The sequence below is a fragment of the Protopterus annectens genome, chromosome 10.part0 (genome assembly GCF_019279795.1).
Source record: "Protopterus annectens isolate FY-2018-M chromosome 10.part0, PAN1.0, whole genome shotgun sequence".
In the NCBI taxonomy this organism is placed as follows: domain Eukaryota; kingdom Metazoa; phylum Chordata; order Ceratodontiformes; family Protopteridae; genus Protopterus; species Protopterus annectens.
Window position 1 is genome coordinate 180,250,028 of NC_056744.1, and position 21,137 is coordinate 180,271,164.

Below are 21,137 nucleotides of genomic sequence, written 5' to 3' on the forward strand. Positions count from 1 at the left end.
TCAGCACCCAATCTTAATTGCCGCAAGGTCTCCTTTCTTTCAACCCTATTTTTGATGTTTTCCGCTTTCAAATCTTTGCTAATATATTCTAAAATAGCTAAAGAAAACTTTTTAAACATAGTGCACACCAAAGTATGCCTATATAAAGCATTGTTAGTGTCTTTAGTCTTGATAGCATAACAATGTTTTTTAATGTCTACTAAGCTGCCTGGTGGTCATATAAAATGCTGTACAACCGGAGCATAAAGCAATGTCGACAACATGTGATGTATTACAAGTGAACCTACCAGACACAGCAATAGTACGATCTAAATGTGTTAAACTAATATATGGCCCTTCATGGATGAACCTACAAACAGAACAATTTAAAAATTTATAAGTATTCTTTCGTTTATCTGACCTAGGAAGGTGAACAGCAGTGTCATCATGTTGTATTAAATCCTTTAAACTACCTGATTTTTTATGTACAAAACAAGGGACCTTCCCCAAAATACTTGGCAAATCACTGTTACCACTAATTATTTTCCAATTATCACTAATAATATTTTTAATCATGATACTGTGTACATACATATCCACAACACATTTAGGCTGATTTAATAAAAGGTCATGGCCTAAATCTCCAATTGCTGTTTTAACTGTTAAACCATAAACCAAAATAGGCATAAAGGACTCTTGGTCATTTTTAGAATCTATTTGATTGTTTCATTTGAAAGAGAGTATTGGTGGTTTTAGTGATGATAATTTTTTTCTACTTTGTGTAGATATGGTCTCTTTATATACTTTCATACCTCTTGAGGTGGGGTTAGAATATGTTACTAATTTTCTGAACAAGTATGCAGTGTGGTCTGAGAGTTCAGTTTAGACCTCCATTTTCATATTGTACTATTGCTGTGCCTGGTAGGTTCACCTGTAATACATCACATGTTGTCTACATTGCTTTATGCTCCAGTTGTATGGCATTTTATATAGGTATGACCACCAGACAGCTTAGTAGACATATTAAAGAACATTGTTACCCTATCAAGACTAAAGACACTAACAATGCTTTATATACGCATACGTTGGTGTGCACTATGTTTAAAAAGTTTTCTTTTACTATTTTTGAATATATTACCAAAGATTTGAGAGGGGGAAACATAAAAAATAGGGTTGAAAAAAAGGAGACCTTATAGCAATTAAGATTGGGTGCTGACAGTCCACCCTGGTTGAAAGTATAAATATTAAGTGTTTTTTAGAAGAAAGGAAGTTAACATTGCAATAGAATCTTGTTAACTTTTACTAATTGAATGATCTGTGTTTTTTAATTAGTATGGAGTGTATTTAAACAGCTTGATTTTATTGTGTAGTCATTCTGAAGAAGTTTTTATGAAAGCGGTGATTAAACTTTACTACGCTATTTGGATTCTTTGAGTTGTTCCTCTGCTGTCACAGTATATCTACATATATGTCTGCATATATTTCTATATTTCTCTCTCTCTCTCTATATATATATATAATATATATACATATACATATATATATATATATATATATATATATATATATATATATGTATTTATATATTTATATATATATATATATATATATATATATACATTTATGTGTGTGTGTGTGTGTGTATATATATATATATATATATATATATATATATATATATATATATATATATGTGTGTGTGTGTGTGTGTGTGTGTGTATATATATATATATATATATATATATATATATATATATATATATATATATATATATATATATAGATATAGATAGATAGATATTTATGTATGTATATATATATATATATATATATATATATATATAACATATGCCCATGACATGTAGTGGAATCATACCTCACCACCATAATCTCAACCTGTTAGTACAAAAAAACATAATGTATGTATTGCAGTTATAAATGTAGAATGTTGCTACAGTGACAAGACTTGTGTCAACATACATGTTGTGAAGGTATGCTCTTCTCAGAATGACATATATGCCATCAGTTGCTGACAGACATCATAAAATCATCATAGTGAAGTACCACACACATCACAGTAATGATCCTATGGAATACAGAAGCAATATGAGCAATAAACATGGACTGTCTGAAACAGTCTGGTCAGTCAGGAGGTATGCACAGAATGCCTTAGTGCAAGAAATGTGGAACAAGCCTGAGAAAGGGGATGTTTAGAGCCATGAAAATGGGGGTGTATCACAAATACTAGACTAGATAAGCTCACACAGTTGATGCATTCACACCCTCCTGTCTGTCCTAACACATATTAACTGGAGGAGTAGAGATCCCAAGCCACATACTTCACACTAGTTAGTGACATACATCTTCACAGCATCCCACTGCTTTTTCAGAAATACACAACATGTATGGTGGCCAGGCAACAGTACATCTGGCAAATATCTGGACAGAACATCACACTAGGGTAAATACACTGCACTGCTAGGCATGTCACCAAGCACTGTCTACACCACAGGCAGACTGCCACAACACTAACCCAATTTACCTATGGGGGAATACACATGTAATTACAAATATATCAGGCAGTGCAGGTGTGTAACAGCATGGGATAAAAGACACCAGTGTGAATGTGCATACCCACGACTGATCTCAACATGGCTGCAGTCACATAATAGTATGCCTAAGTAATAGTACAGTCGATGGCCTGTGTGCACAAAAGTCATCATCATATTTGCCACTCACACACTAACCCTACATATACTGGCCTAATTCACAGTGTAGTCTGATGCCTGACTATGGTATGGGACATGTCTCAGTCTGGTCCTACAAACATATAGACTGATAGGGTATCAGACACTGGAGCGGCATGTACTGTCAGATAGAACAGGACCAAGAACACTGACATCTACAACAGTCTGTACACAGGCCAAATAACATGATCACAATACACTGCTACATAATACAGACACTCTGTCAACAATCACCATAAGTACACAGACCTCAGTACTGTATAGACTACAACAGAATATCCAGCTTTGGTCCACGACTATTAAACCTACTTTACATTACATGTCTGGCAGTCTGATATATCACTGGCTTGATATCAGGAATTATGTCATTAAATAATGGTATACTGTACATATCCACCACTTACTGCATGACATATGAACAAAGGGTGACAGACTTGAGGGACAGAGGCACAAACACAGTGCAATTATCGACATATTGCAGTTATAAAATGAGATCATTGCTGGTGTAACAGGGTTTGTTGTGACATATCTCTTCTGAGGGGATATGAAGTCAGTAACACACATGGATGTTACCATTTCCTGAGTACAATCATCAGAGTACGCTACTGCATTTATGAAGACAGAAAATATGTCAGTAACACACCAAATTTCAGACTCCAAACTCTGGCCAGTCTGCAGATAGCCCTACAGGTGAGAGTTTTCTCAACCACATAACACTGTCATGCCAGACTTCAAATCATGCAGAACAGCCATATCCACATAAATCCTGTTAAACCAACATTACTTCAAATGTAGAACAGCAATACTTACATTCTGTCCCCATGTCTGGAACATCCCCATCCAGTTTTTTGGCCTGTCTCCACAGTGTTTGTTGTAAGAGGTATTTCCAACTACCCCCTGTGAAGCTGTTTGTCACACACCCACATGAAGTCCTGCTCACAGTGAGGGAGAAGGGCCAACACCCACTTGCACTGCTTACATATAGGGCTGTGTTTCCATGCAATTGGCTTTAGGAATGATACCACAGATGTTCTACATGCAATTAGCAAGTGGAGGACTCCAATTCGTGCACAGGCCATCAGCTCATCGAGACAGGGGGTGAGAGAGAGAGACAGAGGGAAAGAAAGACAGGAAGACAGAAAAAGCCAAGGGTGTTTGTGTATGATCTGTGGGTAGAGAGAGAGAGTTCGCTGGGTATTATAATGCTTGCCTATATATAAATGTATGGCTGTGTATTGTGTACAACAACCTCTATGGTGTTTGACAACTGTTGGCCATGTAATGCCACATTGGGAAATATGGGTCCTCAATATGAAAATGTATCAAAACCCAGCCTGCAATGAATTCTGTTATTTACACAATCACCCCAACACCCACCCAGGATACTAATGACACACAGAAACACACACACACTTGTCAGTACTGAGTTTCAACCCCCTAACTAGCTATGTATTGGTACTACAATTTTACACAGGTGTCACATGCGCCACAGCAGTTATATGCTGGAAAGCTGTATAGAGGCATCTTTGAAGGTGAGTGACATCAGCTGCAGTGCTCAAATGAGGGGTGAGGGAAGGGCAGTAAGTGTGAATGCAGTTGTGCCATACAAACAACAGATCCTAACTACTATACTCCTCCTCTCATAATGCTATACTACTGTTTACTACTCATTCTGCTGACCACTTATTTACTCAACCTTGTATGAAAATCAGTTTCTCATTGATTATTAGTACCCAAAAGGCTATACTATCACCCCAGCTGTAAAGCCTCCCACTTTCAACCATGCTAATAATAATGGGACCATCTCAACATCTTGTTCATGCTTTCAGCATACCAAACCCTGGCACATTAGCCCTAAATCCAGACAATACTACAAACTTATAAACAAACTCCTGAAGCTTATCACTAAGCACAGACCTAGCCTAATACTCAGTGGTGATATTCACCCCAACCCTGGCCCATCCACTTCTGATATATACACTTCCTCTATGTGTAACCTAAGCTATAAAGCTATAATCAATTGTCCAACTAACTCTCTCCTGGCCTGTCATCTCAATATTAGAAGAATTAATAACAAGGTACATGAACTGCATGTACTCCTGGCTGTCCACTTCCTTGAAATTCTCTGTCTATCTGAAACCTAGTTAAAACCTAACACTGGAAACAACAGAAACCTTTGCAAGTATGGCAGCTGCAAAGGCCCAAAACAGTACCAATTACAAAATCCTGATGCTACAGCTGCTGGCCTAATTTTTCTTTTGTAAAACCTAACACTACCAACAATGAAGTGTTACCACCTGGGTATAACATACACAAGCTGGATCGTGTTTCCAGGAAGGAGGGTGGGGTAGCTATACTCTACAAATCTGAGTTGAATGTGACCATAGATGTTACTCAACCACCTCAGATGAATAACTCCAAAATTCTTGCCACTAAATTGCAACTTAACAAAAGTAAATGCATCAACATTATCTTATAGGTTCATAGGTTCATACTAGGCTATCTGCCCAAGGGCATTTATAAGCCTAGCCCATAGTTATGTGGCTTTCGCCACCATTTTAGTTTGATTAAAAACTATGCCTATCATTTTGCTGTGCCTCTGTCAAGCAGTGACACTGAAGTAATCCCTGGGGTATATCTGCGATCTCCCATCCATTGGTCAAGATTCCTCTTGAACAAGGCCAGCGAGGTGCTCTGCCTCACATGTACCGGGATTTTGTTCCACAGCATAGGGAGTCTCTGGGTGATGAATCTGTCCCTCCAGCATGTTCTATTTATAACCGTGTCAAGGTTTAAGTCTCCCGCCCTTGTGGTTCTGAGGGATCTAGATTTTTGAGGTGAAGCATATTCATCAAATCTGGGTTTGACATGGCCTTATATGTCAGGCACAGGTCACCTCTGAGCAAGCGGTATGAGACTGAATAGAGCTGGAGTTCTTTCAGTCGGGCAGCATAAGACATATTTTTGAGACCCTTTATCCTTTTGGTGAGGAACTTTTGGGGCCTTTCAAGCTGCAGCAGGTGTCTGGTCAGATACATTCTGAATGGGGCATTGTACTCAATCATAGGTCTAATGAGTGATGAGTACAGGGGACGATGACCTCCCTTGATCTAGATGTGAATCTCTTCATGATCAGGTGGGCGATATAGAAGGTTTTCCTAACTACTTTAGCAACATGAGTGTCAAACGAAAGGCTACTGTCAACCTGGGTCCCCAGATCCCTGATGACTTTTTCTGTGCTCAGTGGATTGCCACCTATATGGTAGCTAGGGGTAACCTTGTTTTTCCCGAAGGGTATGACTATACATTTTTTGGCGTTTAACTTCAGGCCATGGCTCTGGCACCAGTTATCCATTTCTGTGAGGCCCTTCTGGAGGATATCTGTGTCAGATTTGTTTTCGACTATGGCCAGTTTGAAGTCATCTGCAAACTTTGTCAGCCATAACCCTCCTGTGTTTGCTTGTACTTCAGAAAAGTAGATGCCGAACAAGAGTGGACCCAGGACTGAGCCCTGTGGGACACCACTTGTGACAGGCTTTGAGTCTGACATGGCTCCAGCAACTCTGACCCTGTGGGTTCTGTCACTTAGCCAGTTTGCAACCCATCTTGTGATGTATGGGTTTACATTCAAGCTGATGAGTTTTTCGATGATACCTGAGTGGGGTATTGTGTCGAAGGCCTTTGCCAGGTCGAGGTAGGCTGTATGGACTGCCTTTCCCTCATCAATGGCCTTGGTGACTGTCTCAAAAAGTCAACCAGGTTTAAGAGGCAGGATCTGCCTTTGACAAAGCCAAACTGGGTTGGATCCAAAGTCTGCAAGTTCCCTATGTCTTTATTTATGAGTTCCATTATGATCCTCTCCATGGCTTTGCAGATAAGGCTTGTCAAGCTAATGGGGTGGTAATTTCCAGGGTCTGTGGAGGCACCGCCCTTATGAAGTGGGACCACAGTCGCCAGGCGCCACTCCTTGGGTACGTATCCTGAGGTGAGGCTAAGATTAAACAGCTGTCCTAACTGTGGGTTTAATTCCTCGTTGAGTTCGTGAAGCACACAGCCGGGTCACCATCCGTCCCATGGATGCTGTGTTTTTGCCTTAGTGAGGGCAGTTCTCACCTGGGCGTTGGAGATGTTTGGGGGCTACAATCCTCTGGAATAGATATCTCTCCTTTGGGAGGGAGTTTGCACTGAACCTGTCAGCCAGTATGTTGGCAATGTGTGTAGGTTCAGTAATTTTCACATCATTTTGAACTAATTCTGAGCATATCTGGGAGTTTCCTCCTAGGTTTCTAACATAGCTAAAGAAGGCCTTATGATTGTCTTTAGAGTCCTTGGCGATTTTTCTCTCAAAATTTGTAGTAGTAGCTCTTGTAGTAGCTTCCTCCTTTTTATGGCTGGGGTCCACCTGACTGGGCAGCACTGGTGCTTTAGCCTGCCTTTAGTCTTAGTTTTGTTTGGGATTGGCCTGATCCCCAGTGCTGTGGTGCAGCTAGAAGAAGGTTGTAAGTGATTTGTTTGAGTAATGTTTTACTTTCAGCTCAGGGGCCTTAAAGCCACACACACTAGTTTTAGAAGTGAACGGCTTTGAGAAAGTTTTTCACTGTGTCTTTTTTTTTGTTCAGGTGGGATGAGGACTCCCGGTGGATTATGATTATTTCTCATGATCTCCTCACAGGTGAGGGTATTGAACATTTTTGAACATTTTGATCCCATGTGATGGATGATGATCAAGCATGTTTTTTTTTCTCCTTGTGGGATGGTAACCACTGTTCATTTCAATTTAGTTGAGTTGAACATCTTTGATCTTTAGGTGTTAGTGTTCGGGCTTGTTGTTCCCAGTCTATATATATTAGGGTAGTTGAGTCACCTTAGTATGATGGTGTTTGAGATACATTTTTATCTCCTTTTCTTTTTAGGAAGGTGGGAGTTCCTGGAGTTTGAGAGGGGAGAGGAGTGGCCTGTAACATGCTACAAGTGCAGAGCAGTCTTGGTTAATTGCACCTGGATGATCCCCTCGCATTGTGCGCTGCCACCAACCTTGAGGTGTGGGTGTCCTTTATGAATATGGACACCCCTCCTTTCTTGGTGTTGTCCGGATTTTGGGGCCGAATGCATGATATGAGGTGAAACCTGTTAGTGCTGGGGTGCTCTCAGGAGCCTTGAACCAGGTTTCTGTCACAGCACAGACATCGATGTTCTCCATATTGAGAAGGGCCTCGAGTCTGCATCTTGAGATTGAGACTTCTGGCATTGAGCAGCATTACCCTTAGTTTTTTCCTTTTGGTGTTCTAGGGTGGTAGGTTTAGAATTTGAGCCTTGCCTAAAAAGGCACTATGGGGTGGCAAGAGCCTTTGCCAATATCCGAAGCCCAGGGTGACAGGTGCAAGCCGCCCTTAGCAGCGTGGCTTGTCCAGCATGTCATCCCAGGCAGACAGACATTGGATCCCCTTTGAATGACACCAGAATTTAAGCCAATTATTAAAGCTGATCATCTTATCACTGTATTGTGGCATCATTCTAGGTGAAGGTAGGATACTGCTCAAGGTCAGGGTCATACCTGCCTGGGCTACATAATCAGAGAGCTCCTTGATGTCCCTTTTCATGTAGTCCAAGGAGGTACATCTCAGGTCGTTGACACCAGTGTTGTCAATGACTGAGTCGTACTTGTACCTGCTGTTGAGAGACCTGAGTGCTTGCGTTATGTGGCGGATTCTAGCACCCGACAGGCAGCTTACTGTGACCTTCTCCTTACTCAGTCTGGTGAGCGGGACGTCAGTGTGTCTGACTATGGAATCACCAATGACAAGTGTGTCTGGCATTTTGTTTGGCCTTAAGGGCTGTGACTGTTTGACACTCTGACTGTGTGGTCTATGTGTTGCATGTGTTGGGTCATGAGGTGGTAGTTGTTTGGGTGTCTGCTTTGGTGGCCTCTGCTGTTTTGGTAAATTTTTGATCAGAGCCTCCGAGTATGTCTTTGTGTGAGTATGTGTATGATTTGAAGTTGTGATGGTACCATGTGTGACTGGGTATGTATTGTGTGTGGTTACCTTCTCCTCCTGTCTGGTCTTGCCAATCCTATGTTGAGAGAGCTCAGCCTCCAGTTTGGCCGTATAGTTGCATCTCTCGCATGTATTTGTGTTTTGTGGGAGAAGGAGAGGATTGTTCAGTACATGAGGCAATTGTAACATTGCCTCAATATTCCCAGGTTCACCAGTTGAGCTGGAGAGGACACTAGCAACTGATCCCTCGACATACTAGAAGTAGTAGATAAAGAGACTTTCAAAGGACTCCGGGGGAAGTGGGTTTTAGGCTGGTGGGGTACTATCTATAATAAGAGTGCTTTATCAAGGTGCAAGTACTGTAGAAGTAAGTGCTAGGCTTTACAGATAGAGAATAGTCTACTTGGGAATCAAGTAGAGATGAACTTTTCGGTTATAGGATATGCTGGTTAGATCAGCACTACAGCTCGAGGAAGGTAGTTCTAAGGGAAAATTTGAAGAGTGGAATTTAGATGGCCCGAATAGTTTAACCTTGTTTAACCGTCGCTGCTCTTGTGTGCAACAGTGGCAACTCCACGCTAACGTGCATTTAGCGTGTTTTATAGCGGGGGGCTGAAGGGAGCTAGGAATTGGCCCAAAACGACCAATGGACTACTAGTTTCTGGCTGAAACTTCACCAAATCGGACAAAAGCTAAATGCTGTAAATCGGCTAGCACACTTTACGACCAATGGACTACTAGTTTCTGGCTGAAACTTCACCAAATCGGACAAAAAGGCCGCTCAGTGCTTCCCACTCCCACTGGTAAGCAAAGAAACTTCCCTCCTTCCTAATAAGGCAATGGATCAGTAACAGGAACTAAAAACAAAGCCAGGTAGCAATATAGCCACACTTGAAGATACCCGCCACTGGCTATCATGTCATTAACCCCAAGAAATCCTATTATTTGGAGATTTTAACATAGACTAGGGCACTTGTTCCTCAGAATCCCCAACTACCCATATTAACCTGCATGCATTTACACAAATCATAACCACCCCTACCAGGCTAGGTAAACCCAACCAAAAGGAAAGCATACTCAACTGGGTACTCATAAATAGTAACCCCATAACTGTACACTGCTGGTACCCTCCCTGATGACCTATGCGACCACCTGCTCACTTATATAGTTAAGCAAAAAGCCATTAATCACCAACAACCTTTACTCAGAAAAGTCAGAAACAAAAAAGACTTTGACCCTGCCAAATTCCAACAGGAACCAAACTCCTGTAACTGGTCTATTCTAAAACACCTCCCCTTAGAGGAGGCAGTTGCATATTTTAACAACAAATTTCTTGAAATCATTGATTTGCTTGCACCTGCCTGTTCAAAAAAAAAAAAAACAAAAGCAAAAACTGCACCATGGCTTTCTAAAGAGTCTCGACTAAAAATGACCAGTAGAAACAAATTTGGGCTGTATGGCGCTCTATTAAAGACCCCAAGATCATGTTTAATACAGGCAAGCTAGGAATGAAACTAAAAAATCCATTTTACAAGACAAACAACAGTACTACTGTAATTTACAAACAGCAAACCAGAACAATTCTCAGACGTTCTGGGCAGGTCTGAATAATCTACTTCATCCTGGAAAAACTTCTACCCCCATCCCCGCTACTACCATTGATAAACCCCCTGAGGATGTTTCCAATAGTTTTAAATGTTTCTTTACTGAGACAATTCAAGCCTTAGCTAGCCAATAACCTCCTAGCTCCCCTGGCCCTGATAGTACCATCTTATGAATTTACTCTGGTTCAGCTTCCAACCAGTGTCCATGTCACTTATCCATACCTTGATCAAAACATTAAAACCCACCACACTCCCACTGAGTACCTTCAAAAATCAGCTGATGCTATTGCCTCCTCAGTATCAATACTAATTAATCGTACCATAGCAGATACTAAAATTTCCTCCATTTGGAAAACATCATACGTAATCCTACTACATAAAGGAGGCTCCTCCGCTGAATTCTCCAATTATAGACCAATAGCTATACTTTCTCCACTTACAAAGATTATAGAAGAATGTATACACAAATAACTCATGCACCACTTAATCAAGAATCACCACATGGCAGATACCCAGCATGGCTTCCGTCCACACCACAGCACTACTTCAGCCCTACTAGCTTTTACCAGTACCATAAACAATAACCATAACAATAATCACATATCCTCAGCCCTCTTCCTAGATATTTCTGAGGCATTTGACGTGGTTGACCACCAACTTCTGATTCACACCCTGCAAACTTTCTGTCTAGATTCTAAAGCCCTTCAATCATTTAAATCCTGGGAAACAGCAGGCTGTTCTTTGGCAGAACAAGCTCTCTAACCTACTACCTAAAACCCTTGGAGTACCACAAGGCTCCATATTAGGGCCCCTACTGTTTTCCATCTTTATTAAAGGCTTGCATACTGTCATCCCAAATGCCAGCTGCATCCAATATGCTGATGACTCCACCCTGATTTGCTCAGCTGCATCTCCTACAGATTTATGGTCTGCTACCCAGTCCACTTTTAATACTATAGAAAACTGTCTCTCTGAACATCAATTGATACTAAATCCTAAAAAACTAAAATGATGTTATTCTCACCAACACAAAGGTCTGCTGCTTTTACCTTTACCATAAATGCAAATGATGGCACAATAATCTCCCCTGAACCCTCTACAAAACTATTAGGTGTCATTATTGATAATAACCTAAAATTGGACCTACATGTAAACCTATCGATCCAAACCATCAATAAAAATCTAGGGTCACTTTACAGAATAAAAGCCTTCCTCACCCCTCCAGCCAAAATCAGCATAGCTCTCTCTCACCTACTGTCAACACTTCTAGATGCATCCCCCCTACTCTCTAATCTAAAAAAGACTGTACTTAAACTCTCAACCTGTTATAATCACATTGCCAGGTTTGCCACTGGCCTGCCTTTTAGGACACACCACTGCATCAATCTTAACCAGCTTGGGTGGCTTGAACTACCCAGTCTAATAAACATAACCTACTGGTTATAGCTAATAAAATCCTTTATAATCCAAATAATACTCCGGCACTTAAAAATCTTATCACCCCCTATACCAATCCATGACTGCTTTGATCCTTGAACAGACTACTAATTCAGACAATCAAAATTAACAATGCAGCCAGTGATTCCCTCTTTGCAAACTCTGCAGGCATAGCCTGGAACTCACTTCCAGCTGATATTACTTTGTTCTCCTCCCTAGGCCAATTTAAAACTAGACTCAAACAACATCTGGCACTAAACTGTCTTTGCCACTGCAACAAGCTTGGCTAACTCTCATCAAGAATGTGAAAAATCTATTAATCAGATTAATGTTGAACTTAACCCTGATTGTCACCAGGGAGTACCTTTAACCTGTTGAACTTGTCTATTCATGTTTGCTTATGTATTCTTTGTCTATACCATATTTGTTTCTGCTTTCGTTGTTTTTATTGTCTCTGCTTAACTTGGAGCTTTTCTTCCCGGGTCTCCACTGTAAATCGAGATGAAGCAAGTCGGACTATTCCAGTCAACAAATGTAAACTAAAATAAAAATAAATAAAAACAAAAGCAGGTGTCAACAAAGACTCCCACACTCTCTTACCCAAACACACACATTTTCACAGTTGCCAGGACCAGGATTAGAACTCCTAACCAACTGGTTACACTATGGTATTACACAGTTATTGCAAGCACCATGCCAGTTATATGTCAAGTAGTTGTCCAAAGGCATATTTGAAGGTGAGTGACATCAGCTGCAGTGCTCAAAGGAGGGGTGAGGGAAGGGCAGTAAGTGTGAATGACTACAAAAGCAGGTGTCAGCAAAGACTCACACACTAACCAGGACCAGGATTAGAACTCCAGTGTGCTACAACATAGTATTACACAGTTATCACAAGCACCATTGCAGTTACATGTTAGAGAACTGCCCAAAGGCATCTTTGAAGTGGACTAACATCAGATGCAGTGGCTCAAAGGGGGGTGAAGGAAGGGCAGTAAGTGTGAATGACCACAAAATCAGGTATCAACAAAGACTCACACACATTTTCACAGTTTACAGGACCAGGATTAGAGCTCCTACCTAACAAGGTTGTTACACTATGGTATTACACAGTTATCACAAGTGTCACTGCAGTTATTTGCTAAAACGCTATCCAAAGACATCTTTGAAGGTGACTTACATCAGCTGCAGTGCTCAAAGGAGGGGTGAGGGAAGGGCAGTAAGTGTGAATGACCACAAAAGCAGGTGTCAACAAAGACTCACACACAAACTTTTCACAGTTGCCAGGACCAGGATTGGAACTCCTACCTAACTAGCTCATTATACTATGGTATTACGCAGTTATCACAAGCGCCACTGCAGTTATATGTTAGAGAGCTGTCCAAAGGCATCTTTGAAAGTGACTCACATCAGCTGCAGTGTTCAAAGGAGGGGTGAGGAAGGGCAGTAAGTGTGAATGACCACAAAAGCAGGCGCCAGTAATGACGCACACACTAATTTTCACAGTTCAAACATCAAAATGTAAAAACTGGTACAAGTCAACAAACAGGAATGGCACAGGACCAACAGCAGCGTACTAACTGAGTTTAGTTTAATGTAGCAGATAAAGAACAATAAAAACTGCATTCACAGCAAATAAAAAAGCCAACAAGCTCAGATAAAGTGCTTTTCATCTGTTGAATAAACAGACTTCATCAGATCATAGTGCAACATAGGTTTAAACTATTTAAAGGTGGTACTGTGATCACATGGTAAGTTTAACCTATCCTTAGTGCTCTGAATTCAAAGTTAGCTCCAACCTACTGTTTGAAACAATGTACAGGTGTATTTATAAAGTCATAATGATGGTAATATAACTTGTCATAAACACTCTTATTTCAAAATGTATTCTAACCTACTGTTTAAAAAGTAATATTCAGGTGTACCTGCAAAGTTGCAACAAACGGAAGTACAAAAAGTAAAACAAGTAATAAATAAAATACCAACAAGTTATTATTGTGCCTGTTAAAAATGCTACAGATCACATCTTGTTACTGCACATTCTGTGCACATGGAAAACCTAAAATAGAGTAAGACTATAAACCAGTGAACAATAGTGTAAGCTAGAAAAATGTGTATGTATAAAATAAAGATAACGAGTCATGCCACGAGGTAAAGGCGCTGATGAGTGAACACCGTCAGTGTTCTGACTAGTTCTAACTTAAAGTTCAAATAAAAAGTCAATGTTATTGTTCAATAACCAGCCAAAGATAACATAAACCTAATGGTATTTGGTGTAAAAACACCTCAAATACCAAAACATGTTTACACCCACATATTGCTTTTACCATGTGATCACAGTGCCACCTTTAAATAGTTTAAACCTACGTTGCGCTATGATCTGATGAAGTCTGTTTATTCAACAGACGAAAAACACTTTATCTGAACTTGTTGGATTTTTTATTTGCTGTGAACGCAGTTTTTATTGTTCTTTATCTGCTACATTAAACTAAACTCAATTAGTACACTGCCATTGGTCATTTTCACAGTTGCCAAGACCAGAATTAGAACTTCTGCCTAACTAGTTTGCTACACTATTTTATTACGCAGTTATCTCAAGCACCATGGCAGTTATCTGTTAGAGAGCTGTCCAAAGGCTTTTTTGAAGGTGACTGACATCAGCTGCAGTTCTCAAATGAGAGATGAGGGAAGGGCAGCAAGTGTGAATGACCACAAAAGCAAGTGTCAACAAAGACTCACATTCTCTTATACACAAGCACATACATTTTTATAGTTGCCAAGACCAGGATTAGAACTCCGACCTAACAAGTTTGTTACACTATGGCATTATGCAGTTATCACAAGTGCCATGGCAGTTATACGATAAAAGGCTGTTCAAAGGCATCTTTGAAGGTGACTGACAGCTGCAGTGCTAAAGGAGGGGTGAGGGAAGGGCAGTAAGTGTGAATGACCACAAAAGCAGGTGTCAACAAAGACTCACACATACTCACAGTTGTCAAGAGTAGGATAAAAACTCCAACCTAACTAGCTTGCTACAATATGGTATTACACAGTTATCACAAGTGCCACAGAGCTTGTAAGACTGAGACTTGGCCAAAGGGTTATTTCAAGGTGACTGACATCAGTAGGAGTGGCAACATGGGCAATGAGAAGTGCAGTGTGTGTGAATGGGCTATCAATCATTCCTCTGGAAACACACACTCTCTCTCACACACACACACACACACACACACACACACACACACACACACACACACACACACACACACACACACACACACACACACACACACACACACACACACAAAACTTTACATTTGACAGAACTGAGTATACAAATGCTACATGAATACTGTTTTTTATTATTGTGTTATACAGTTATCACAAGCATCACAGACACTATAGGGCTGACGGCTAGCAAAAGGAATATCTACAGTGATTGACATCTGCAAATCATGAAATATTGGCCAGTTGGAAGTGTAGTGGGTGGAACAGGCATTATAATGGACTTTTATCTATCACTGTATGCTTCTCTCTTTCCAACATCTGTGTGTGTGTATGTTTGACATATTATAGTGTGTTGGCCTTGGATATGTGGGAGTATTCCTGTCCAATGTGTGTGCGTGAAGAATAAATGGTATACAATTCGATGTGTGTGCATAGACATCTGCAAATAACAGATATGTATAGTCCACTGTGTTATCAGACACAGGCTTCATATATCTAAGTGTAGGAGCATGCCCAGTATGACCTTCCGTACTGAGTGTGTGAATCTATTCCAGGTAGGGTTGTACTCAAGTCCAGGGTTTGGTGTTCTCAACCTACACATAGCAACCTGTTTCTGTAGGATATCTGTAAATTGGTTAACAATATGGAGTCACAATGGTGACAGATAGAGGGATACTGTAACTATTGCTGTCTGTGCTTCTTGTGTTACATGGTTGGTGTTAGCAGAGATATTCAGACATATGTACTGTTTTACATTGTGATGTATTATGTCAGCGACTAATGACAGATATAATTATGTGCTCACAGTTATTTACTGGGAAATGCAAGATAAATGAAGCTGAGTCCAGTATTGTGGCCTACAGCCTACACATTCTTGCACACTCCTGCCATTGTGGAGGGGTAACTACAGACACTTGCTGATGGGTCTGTGTAAATGATCCAGCACCTTGATAGTATGTTGGCTGAAGATCCCCTTGTTGTACATATATCGACTTAACAGAATGGCTATATCCTGCTATAGCCATACCTCAGCTGTACAGATTTACCCAGGTTACCCAGAGGCAGGGCTCATATATCTGGTCACTTCCCCTTCACATTGTGGTTTACGAGCAGGTTTGTAGCCACCCATTACTGGGTATGCAGGCAGGGGTAGTATGGGCACACATTAGAGTTTCAAGCTTCACACACTCCATGATGTCCATGCATCTACACCCCCCAATCTGTTATTCTATCCTTGTCCTAACATGCTGCGAGCAATATCTGGGAAGTATCCCTATAGTTGGCCCTTCATCCCAGCAGTATTTATGGATTGGCCCCCAGTTCATGCAGTAGGACATGGGGAGGCATGCTACTAGGATTTGTCAATATGGCCTTGCATGTGTGTTCTGTTGACTGTGTTAGTTTGTTATTTGGGACACCAATGAGATATCATACATTGTCAGTACAGGTGAGGCACAGGCCTTTGGCAGAAGACTGTTGGACATTTGTTAGTAATGCAGGCCATTTGTAGCAGGCCAGTGAATTCAGTCAATCCTACATTCCCAGGCTGCGAGCCAGTAGATTCCCCTGGGGTGGCAGGGTAAGTGTTTGAGGTGTTAATGGCAATACTTCCTGTACATATTGACCCATTGGTCTGGATGCATGCAGGGAACTGCTTACAGCTAGGGACACACCTGCATAAGACACCTCTTCAGCATGCTGCATTCCCATACAGAAGTGAGGTCATACTGTACTCATTCCCAACAGCAAGGATATGCCCTGTGATAAACCTGTGGGTGATGGTGGGGTGAGCTGAGTGCATGTGTGATATGGAAGCTACTTGCAGCTGACTCACATATATACTTGGGACATTCCCCTTATGCTGCCTTGTGCAGGGACATAGGCAGTATCTCATTACTTCATAACTGTGCCTTTTGTGGTCTGTCAGTGATTGTCCAGACTACATCAGTATTCAATACTACACACACAACTAATGTGCTGGTAACCTGTATGTACAATTCCAAAGCTGTGTGCAGTTGACAGTTATATTTTATGCACTCTGTCTAGGGTACTTTCACCTGTATACTGTGTGTATGTATGGGTCCACATTCATGGCAAGTCCATATTTCAGACAGTGAGTAAGGACGACTGCTGACATGGGTATTGCTGAGAAGCATTGTGGTTGGTACTGCAATTGTCAGAACATGGCCTTGTCATCCACAGTACTGCCCATAGGCCACCAACACACAACCCTCCATCCCTGCAAGCTGACCGCTTCCACACTTTATTGAACACACGGCAACCTAACACATGGCCAATGCATATTGTACACATGCAACAATCTATCCTGTAGATTTGGCCAGCTCATGTAATCTGTACTCCACTGTTATTACACCTCATAATTACGTGCTACTGCATTTCTACATGGGATTGGGGTGGCACACCTGACAACTTTAAACATTTGCTATGACTGTACTGGTATTTCAGGTACTCTGTTGGCTTCCATTTCATTTTGTGTTCTGACCTAGCATTCAGACTGGAGGCATATCAGTAGTGTACAGATCTTAGGTTTCATTGACCTACATTTCAGTTTCCGACTTCTTACCCTTTAGAACTGACATACAACTGTCGGTCCTGTTGTAGTCTGTCTGTGTAGGTCTAGAGGGGGGCTATTAACCATTGCCATCAATTGGAATCCTTAGACCAGCCTTTCTTTATGGTCATCTACACCTTCCCCGCTGGCTGAGGCTGGTGTTGGGTATGTGAGCCACAGTGACAAGCATGTGTGTGTCCTATAGACACACATTTGGGCCACAACATGTACTGCAGTGGGATTTGTCACCTTGTCTAGTACTGCCTAGTATGTTGACAGCAGTATTTGTTATGGTTTTCATGCTGCCCATATAGAGGTACACTATCTGCTGCCATCCCATTCAGCTACCCAATTCCCTTGCATCCTCACATCCATACCATAGATACAACTATGAGAACATACTACTCCATTCAGCAATTGATAGGAAGACTGACTTTCCTTGTGTCTGTGCCAGTATTGAGGATGGTGCTGGAAGGCTGACTATGTCAGATGCACATAGTACACTCCCTGTACATGGTAAAGCATGGATAGTGTCATGTTTGACATCCTTTTACTGTATGTGTGGGTCACAGAGATATGTCATTCCCTGGGTCCCTACTGTGTCAGTGTATGTGCTATGCATTGTCTCTTCGCCAAGGCCTGGGCATACTAGGCATGCCTCCTTCTGCCTACATGGGCAGACTCATGTACTTCCTTCTCCGTGTCTCTCTGTGCCTGTGATGGCCTTGGCAATGGTGGGGGGCTCTGTGGCCTTGCCCTGTGCTGTTCCTGCTGCAGCTTTTTCCGCAGGATCATATTGTGTAGCATGGCACATACTATGAACATTTGTGTACATGTAACTGGAGCATACTGCAAGGCTCCACCGGATATGTCCAGGCAGTGGAACCATGCCTTGAACATCCCAAACACACGCTCTATTATGATTCGGGTTTGTGCGTGTGCCTCATTATGGAGTTCTTGTTTGGGTGTGTGTGCATTTCTGATGGGTGTCTTTACCCACGGCTCCAGTGCATAACCAGCATCCCCCACTACATGGCCAGATGGGATGTCCCCACTGGCAAATGACTGGTACAGCTGTATGATATGCCAGATGTGGGAGTTGTGATAGCTTCCAGGGCTGCCAGTGCACACATTCAAGATAATGCCCTGGGAATCGTACACAACCTAGCAGTTGATAAAGGGGATGCCTTTGCGGTTTATGTAGAGCCTACCCTGCTCTACAGGTGGTGTTTTGATGTGTATGTGTGTGCAGTCTATAGCACCCACTTCCTCAGGGTATTCTGCTATCTGGTTGAAGCAATGCATATTGCTGGTCACCGCCTCACCGGTGTTGAGGAAATATATGTGCTAACCAGCATGAGCTGATATGGCATCCAGGAACTGGTGGAGTACCCTGGATGCTAATGCCTCTGAGATCCCTATGATATCCCCAGTTGGCCTTTGGAAGGTACCTGTGGCTAGTATTCTTAAGTGTACACATACCTTGGCATCTACTGGGATGGGTTCCCCTCTGTTGGTTCTGTGTGTGAGGCGTGGCCAGCACAGCTTAACAATTTGCTGTAGAATGTCCCTGTCCACCCTATAGCACTCCACTAACTCCAGCTCATGTAGCCCATGGTAGGTTACCTGGGTCTGTACACTCTTCTCCTTCTCCTCACTGTGGGTTGGTCATCAGCACTCTCATCCTCACCACCCTCACCCTCTTCCACATATTGATGTATGAGAGTGATAGCAACCCCTAACATTTTGTTAGTTTTGTCAGATAAAATTTCCCCATCTGTGTACACCGGTAGTGTAGAGCTTGTGGGAAAAATCACACTGGAAGGTGTTTTCATAGTTTATAGTAGTGTGCTAGGCTGTTTCATGTGCAATTGGCTGATTCTGATACCTTTCAACTGCCAGCTGTGCTAGTTCTTCTTGATTGCCTACCTACTGCTGTTTCCCCCAAAACCAGTCTGAAAGGTGTTTGCATGGTTTATAGTAGTGTCCTGGGCCGCTGCATGTGCATTTGGCTGATTCTGATACATTCCACCTGCCAGCTATGCTAGTTGTCCTTAATTACCTTCCTACTGCTGTTTTCCCTTCCCATTGGCTTCCTGTTTAAACCCAGAGGCATTCAGTGCATACTGAGTGCTCAGATGTGAACAGAGCTGCTATTTCCTGTTTTTTTTTTTGTTTGTTTAAAACCCGGTGTGCAGCGCACACACCCGTTTGGGCTATGTGTACAGTGCTCAGGAACATCTGACACATACCCTTCCTTAGCTGTGCTTAGCTAAAGGCAAACACAAGCCACAGAGCTCCAATGAGCTTACAGCAAACACGACACACCCCCTTATGAAGTCATTCAGCTCTTAGACTCACACTGTCGTATTGCTGCACCTACACAGTTGGGTGCAAGCTAACACTGAGAGGAAATCTGTGATTCAGTATCAGTCCTCTCATTTGCATAAAACTGAATGCCTTCCCCCTTAGCAACCACTTCTCCTTGGTATTGTTGTTTTATGCATGCCTTTGACTATCATGGCAGAATGCTGATTTGGGGTTTTTTTTTATTTTTTTTTTTTTTCTTTTTTCTGCCCCATCCCATTTTATTTGCTGCCCCTATGCTTAAATGTCCAAAATCAGCCAAAAAAGTTATTTTTTATAATTTTGGAATTGTTTATCATGCCTTTTGCATGTTGCTTCGTTCCTGGGCTCTCGCTCAGCCATATTTGGGTGGAGCAGCTCTTGCGTGTTGTGTGTGTAAATGAAAAAAAAATGCATCGTAGTAAGTAAGGCAGCTGCTGCCTTGGCCTAAAGCAATGTGGGACAGCTGCTACTACAGGATTTAAGTTAGTGCTAAAATATGCTAGTGTATTAATAAGCCTAAAGTTACTGTGTTATACTCGCCACAGAACAAAATATTTTCTCTGAATAACTGGGTAAGCCAAGTGCACAAAGGCTAAGGAGGATGGGTTTAGATAAATAAATGCATTTTCATGATTGATTAACATTTTGCCAAAGTAACGGTTCTGGAATGTTTCACTAAAAAATACATTTTCAAAATTAGAAATTAATTGTCCACAGTAACCTGCTAATCTAATGAAGAGATGCGTCAGGGTTATAATGTGTGATGCAGGCTGAACAGCAGAAAACTGAAAAGGAAGAATGTGACATGCTTTTGCAGAAATGAGATGTCCTAGGTATTGAATCAAAGGCTTCCAGAATTGCAATTTCTTTTTTGCCCTTCTGTAAGTAAAAGCAAATGGACACTGACTGTTAGGGTGAACTGGAATAGAGAAAAGACAAAAACAGAAATGCCAGTAATGGAAAGTAGAGGGAATTGAACTAAGAATTGTAGTTGGGTTAAGTAGGAATAGCTTCTGAATATATATGTCCAAGGTCTTAAAACACACCAATCATTTTTTTCTGGTTTCTTAACAGAATGCATACCTATCAATGTCTTAGCACAAGAAATCTGGATAAAGCCAAAAATAATGGGGGGGGGGGCAAAGACCCATATATAGGGGTAGATTTTAAATATTGCTCTTAAAAAGTTAAAAAGTTATTAGAATAACAAGATTCACATTAGCTTATA